This window comes from Carya illinoinensis, chromosome 11 (assembly GCF_018687715.1).
Source record: "Carya illinoinensis cultivar Pawnee chromosome 11, C.illinoinensisPawnee_v1, whole genome shotgun sequence".
Taxonomy (NCBI): Eukaryota; Viridiplantae; Streptophyta; class Magnoliopsida; order Fagales; family Juglandaceae; genus Carya; species Carya illinoinensis.
Window position 1 is genome coordinate 13,131,044 of NC_056762.1, and position 5,820 is coordinate 13,136,863.

Genomic DNA, 5,820 nt, shown 5'->3' on the forward strand with positions numbered 1-5,820 from the left:
ATTGAATAGAGATTGAGAGAGAGAGACGAATGGAGAGAGAGAGAGAGAGAGAGAGAGAGAGAGAGAGAGAGAGAGAGAGAGAGAGAGAGAGAGTCACCTGCTAGGCGAGGCGACGAGGAGGAGGTAGGGCACAGTTAGGAAGGGGCGACAATGCAGAGAGAGAGAGAGAGAGAGATGTGAATGCACGGATACAAAACATAGTATCAGGATGGGGGGAGAAGAAATATGAGGGGGAATTTTGAACTTATTATATCGAGTTTCATTTCATTAATGAATATTAAAAACAGGCATGAACACTTTCAACAGCACTTTAATTAAGCTGCAATAGTTAAAATTCGATGCAAATGACCTATTTTTTATTGCGACAAAAAATTTTGACGTAGTAGAGTAATATATCGCTGCAAATAACTTATAAACACAGAACTGTTGGAAGTTGTTGTTCTATTTATAGTTCCAATCAAATGAGGCACTTCAAAATCCTAAATTTTAAGTGATCTGGAAGTTCGGCTCGAGCGAAGTGTCGAGCAAGGGTCGAGGGGGACATTCTACCTAAGTTCGCTCGAGCTCAGTGTCAAGCGAACATCGAACGTTCCAATCTACCTGAGTTAGCTCGAGCTCAGTGTCGAGCGAGGGTCGAGTGTTCAACTCTGTCTGAGTTTGCTCGAGCTCTCTGTAGAGCGAGGGTCGAGCGTTCAACTCTGTCTGAGTTAGCTCGAACACCCTATCGAGCGAGGGTCGAGCGTTCAACTCTGTTTGAGTTTGCTCGAGCGCCCTGTTGAATGAGGGTCGAGAAAAAACATCTGCGCAGTTTTAGAAATCTCATGCTGTTAATGTGCATCCATCCATAATTTGGAAGCAATTACTCTTTATTTGCATCCAATTCTTTTGCCACGTATAAAAAATCGATGCAAAAAGCCATATTCTTTGTAGTGTATGTGATAACTTGGCATGGCATGACATATATGATAACAATACATACACTATAGTTCATTTACATAGCACACATACAGAGTAAACTGCTAGTAAGTTAAAAGCTAACTTATCTCGATCTCCGCGTTTCTTATGAAAGTTCAAGCAATCACGAAGAACTGTAATTAATGATTCTAAAAGTTAGACCTAAATCAATAATAATTTGAAATATGGGAAGATACTAACTTAACAGTAAAATTTCCATTTTACCCTATACATGTGAGAAAATGACCATTTTACCCCTAACTTAAGGGTTTTGCAGGCTAACTCCAAAAGTCACCAAAATTTACATGCTTCATGTAATTTTTATCCTAAACTCAAATACCAATTTAGAAAAATTTAAAACTAATCACAACTATTAAACCTCCATGGGGCCGAAATTCTTATATGCTATTTCTATTGATTTTTGTTTCTAACTTGTTTTGATTAACCTTTTGATCTATGACTGACCGGTGCAAAACTGCAAGTGCACAGTATCGTAGTTTTATAGTAAAGTAATAAGAAGAGCATCATCCTCAGGGATTAGTACCTTACGTTTGCCAAATACCAAAATTATACTAAACTTGATTTTATCTAGAGGAATCACTAAGATTTTTGTAGTTGCAATCTAAACTAGATCAACTCAAAGAAAAATGTGCAAAGGAAATAACACTGACGTTCGAAGATCAAATTAATGGGAAGAAAACTTCTAGGAAATCGATTTCACCTACTTCTTCACTATGTTTTTCTCATCCAGCTAATTTAATTTAAATCTCTTTTGTCTATTAGCAAATCTCTAATTCATCCAAAAGCCTCTTTCGATAGTCAATTGAAATTGACTCTTGATTATCAATTCACACAAGAATATGCAAATTCAATAATCAAGAACGCAATAAGACCAATGATTTAATTACTACATAGGTTCATACAAGTCTTTCGATCTCTATACTTACCTATGCTGAAATATCCAAGATCTACCCTATGATTCCCTCTTTCGATAGCAAATCACAAGATTACTTATCATCTAATCAATGGCCAGTTAATTAGAAGCAATAAATTCAGAATAAATCAGATAAACAAAGAGAGAATTGCATTAAATTAGCATAGACAATCAAGCATAGTTCGGAAATAGGTTACATCGTTTTCCTAGAATGAAGAAAATTTAGCTCATGCTAGAAATGGAATTCAACATAAACGAATTCACCATAATTGTTCTGAGAAGATGGGAAGAAAATAAACACTGAAAAATCCTCCTTGCAGCCTCAACTCGTCGTCAAAAGCTCAAGGGAACAATTCAACGCTTTTCTCTCGTACGTGCTCGTGTACGATTCCAACGTACGTGCAATAATTGGAATTCCCTCTCCAAAAATAAATGATTTGAATCCCTCTAGCTATGTTTTTCTCTCCCAAGAAGTGTTCTCCAGTCAAAACTTGCGGCCCTAGAGTGAAAAATTGCTTTTATATGGTGTCACGGCGGAAAACCTAAAATCTGTCAAAATACGATGTTCGCTCAAGCGGGGTGTCGAGCGCACATTGAGCGTTCGACTCTGCCTGATTTCGCTTGAGCGTCCTATCGAGCGCACATCGAGCGTTCGACTCTGCCTGATTTCGCTCAAGCGGCCAATGTCTCCGCTCGAGCAATCTTTGTTTTTCAGCAACCCGCTCGAGCTCCCTGTCGAGCAGCAGTCGAGCGGCCAAAAACCTTCGCTCGAGCGGCCAAAAACCTTCGCTCGAGCGGCCAAAAACCCCGCTCGAGCGAACTTGTAAAATCTGCAATATGAAATTTTTGCAAGTCATCAAATACCCCCAAACTTAAAACTTTGTTTGTCCTCAAACAAAAAGAAAAACAAATGATAGTTTAGGCAATATCGACTCGACCCGAAAGAGAAGTATCATCACTCACCAAGCTTTTATGAATTTAGATTTCATCTCTAGTATCTTACTCTTTTATGAATTTGTCAAGCAAGAGTTAGGCGTTTACTTCAACCTAAAGCTAAGAACTTGTGTGTGTGTGATATAGTCAATTTAACCTCAAACCACCTGCAAACTCAGATAAAAGTAGAACAACCAAAATCAAAAGAATTCTCTTAAAACTTAACCCCATAAGTCCAATTTTCAGAAATCCTCTCCACTAATGTAGTCAACCAAAATCAGAGATCAAAATGTCTTTAATAAGGTTGTAATGATAGGCCACAGGGTGAGGGTTAAGAAAGAACTGGATATGGGAAATTAAATCAAACTGAAAAAATACTTAGTGAAAAGAACATTAAAAGAGAAACTCACATGATTCAAATCATAGCTCTTTCTTGGCAATATGCTCATACTTGTGGCATTATTATTGCTGTAATCACTGATGTAATACCAACACTTCTCTTAACAAAATCTGAGGTAATTCACACTCTGCTTGGCGACTTCTTTTTCTTTTTCTTTCTCTTTTCTTCTTCTTCTTCTACTTTTTTTTTTTTTTTTTTTTTTTTTTTTTTTTTTTTTCAGTCACTTCCTTTCTTCTTCTTTTTCTTCTTCTTTTTTTTTTCAATCAAAGCAAAGATAATACGGTTCATTATGAAACCAATTTTTCTCTTTTAAATGTAACTCTCCACCAAAGTATTTTCTCAAACTATCAAAGGTAGATTCATTGTTTTTCAGGCTTAGAGCTGGCATGGTTTATGTAGTTCAAAGAATAAATAAAGGTTCATGAAGGCTCAAGGGGGTTGACTATGGAAACACACCATGTAATGATGGCATGACATTTAGGACGGCTGGGAAAGCTTTTTGGTTATGCCAAAGAAATGCCTAGATCATTTCTCTGATATTTGGTCTCAACTAGGATTTCGCCTCAAGGACCCATCAACGGATTCTAGAGCAAAGCAAAATCGAACCTCCCTCTTTCAATTAATTCAACTTCTTCTCTTTATAAGCAAAATGGAATAAGAGAAAAACGACTATGTGCTCAATTGTGTTCAAGGTCAAAGATTTAAACCAAAGTACCCACAAAACTTCACTTGACATAAAAGAAATTTTTGAAAATTTTAGTCAAAACCATCTTCAATCACAAATTTCAGAGTCATAGAAAATTCAATCTTACTCCAATGCATGCTTGGTAAGAGAATCAAACAACCCATCAACAACCCAAGACTTAGAAAACAAGAGGATCAAATGATTATAGGAGTTTACACCCCCAAACTTAAACTAAACAATGTCCTCATTGTGATGCAAAAGTAAAAAGGATTGAAGAAATAAAGGAACTTCCCTGGTTTCATGGTGAACCTTCCGAGGTTTTAAAATTTTCCAGCTCTTTATTCATGCTAAATAACCCTGCATCAAAAACCAATTTATTAAAACTAAATAAATAAAGATAGGAAAATAAATGGAAGAAAGAAAGAAAGATCTATGGGTTGCCTCCCATAAGCGCTTGTTTTAAAGTCTACAGCCAGACTTTTCAATGATCATCAATTAGGATCTCCAAGAGGAATAAATGCAAAGTTCCTCTCCATTTGCTCTCCATAGTAGTGCTTCAATCTCTGACCATTAACTCTGAAAATATTCCCTGTCCTGTCCTTCAAATCTACTGCTCCAAAAGAGAAAACTTCATGAATTGTATAAGGACCCGTCCATCTTGATTTCAACTTTCCTGGAAAGAGTTTGAGTCGTGAATTGAAGAGTAAAACTTGTTGTCCTGGAGCAAACTCTCGCCTGAGAATTTGTTTGTCATGCCACTTCTTCGTCTTTTCTTTATAGATCTTTGCATTTTCATATGCATCATTCCGGAACTCTTCCATCTCATTCAATTGAAGAATTCGCTTTTCACCTGCTGCCTTCAAATCAAAATTAAACTTTTTTACAGCCCAATAAGCTCTATGCTCCAACTCTACAGGAAGATGACATGCCTTTCCAAACACTAATCGGTATGGAGACATCTCGATAGGTGTTTTAAAGGCTGTACGGTATACCCACAAAGCATCATCAAGCTTCTTCGTCCAATCCTTTCTATTGATTTTGACCGTCTTCTCAAGGATGTTCTTGATCTCTCTATTTGAAATTTCAGCTTGACCATTAGTTTGAGGATGGTAAGCAAGTGCTATCTTGTGCTTCACACCATATTTAGAAAGAAGATTCTCAAACAACTTGTTGCAAAAGTGAGTCCCTTCATCACTAATAATAGCTCGCGGAGTGCCAAATCTTATAAATATGTTCTTGTGCAGAAATTTGAGCACTACCTTTGCATCATTTGTTGTTGTAGCAATTGCTTCCACCCATTTTGACACATATTCAACTGCTAATAAGATATAAGCAAAACCAAAAGAAGGAGGAAAAGGCCCCATAAAATGTATTCCCCAAACATCAAACAACTCAACTTCTAAGATACCTTTCAATGGTAACTCATGACGTCTTGAAATATTTCCCATACGTTGGTACCGGTCACAAGTTTTCACCAAAGTGTAAGTATCACAAAAAATAAAAGGCCAATAGAACCCACTTTGAAGTACCTTAGCTGCTGTACGGGTGGCTCCAAAGTGTCCTCCATATGATGATGAATGGCAATGATGGAGGATGTCTTGCATCTCTTCTTCCAGCACACATCTTCTAATGATTTGATCAGGGCATCTTTTGAACAACAAAGGCTCATCCCAAAGATAATGATTCACATCATGCAAAAATTTCTTACGTTGATGGTAAGTAAGATTAGGTGGTAGAACTTTACAAGCTAGATAATTAACAATATCAGCATACCACGAAAGCTTGATCTCACATGCAAACAACTGCTCATCAGGGAATGCCTCTTGGACCACTAAATCTGGTCTTTCTTCCTCTTGCTCTAACCGAGAGAGATGGTCAGCCACTAAATTTTCACTTCCCTTCTTGTCTCGAATC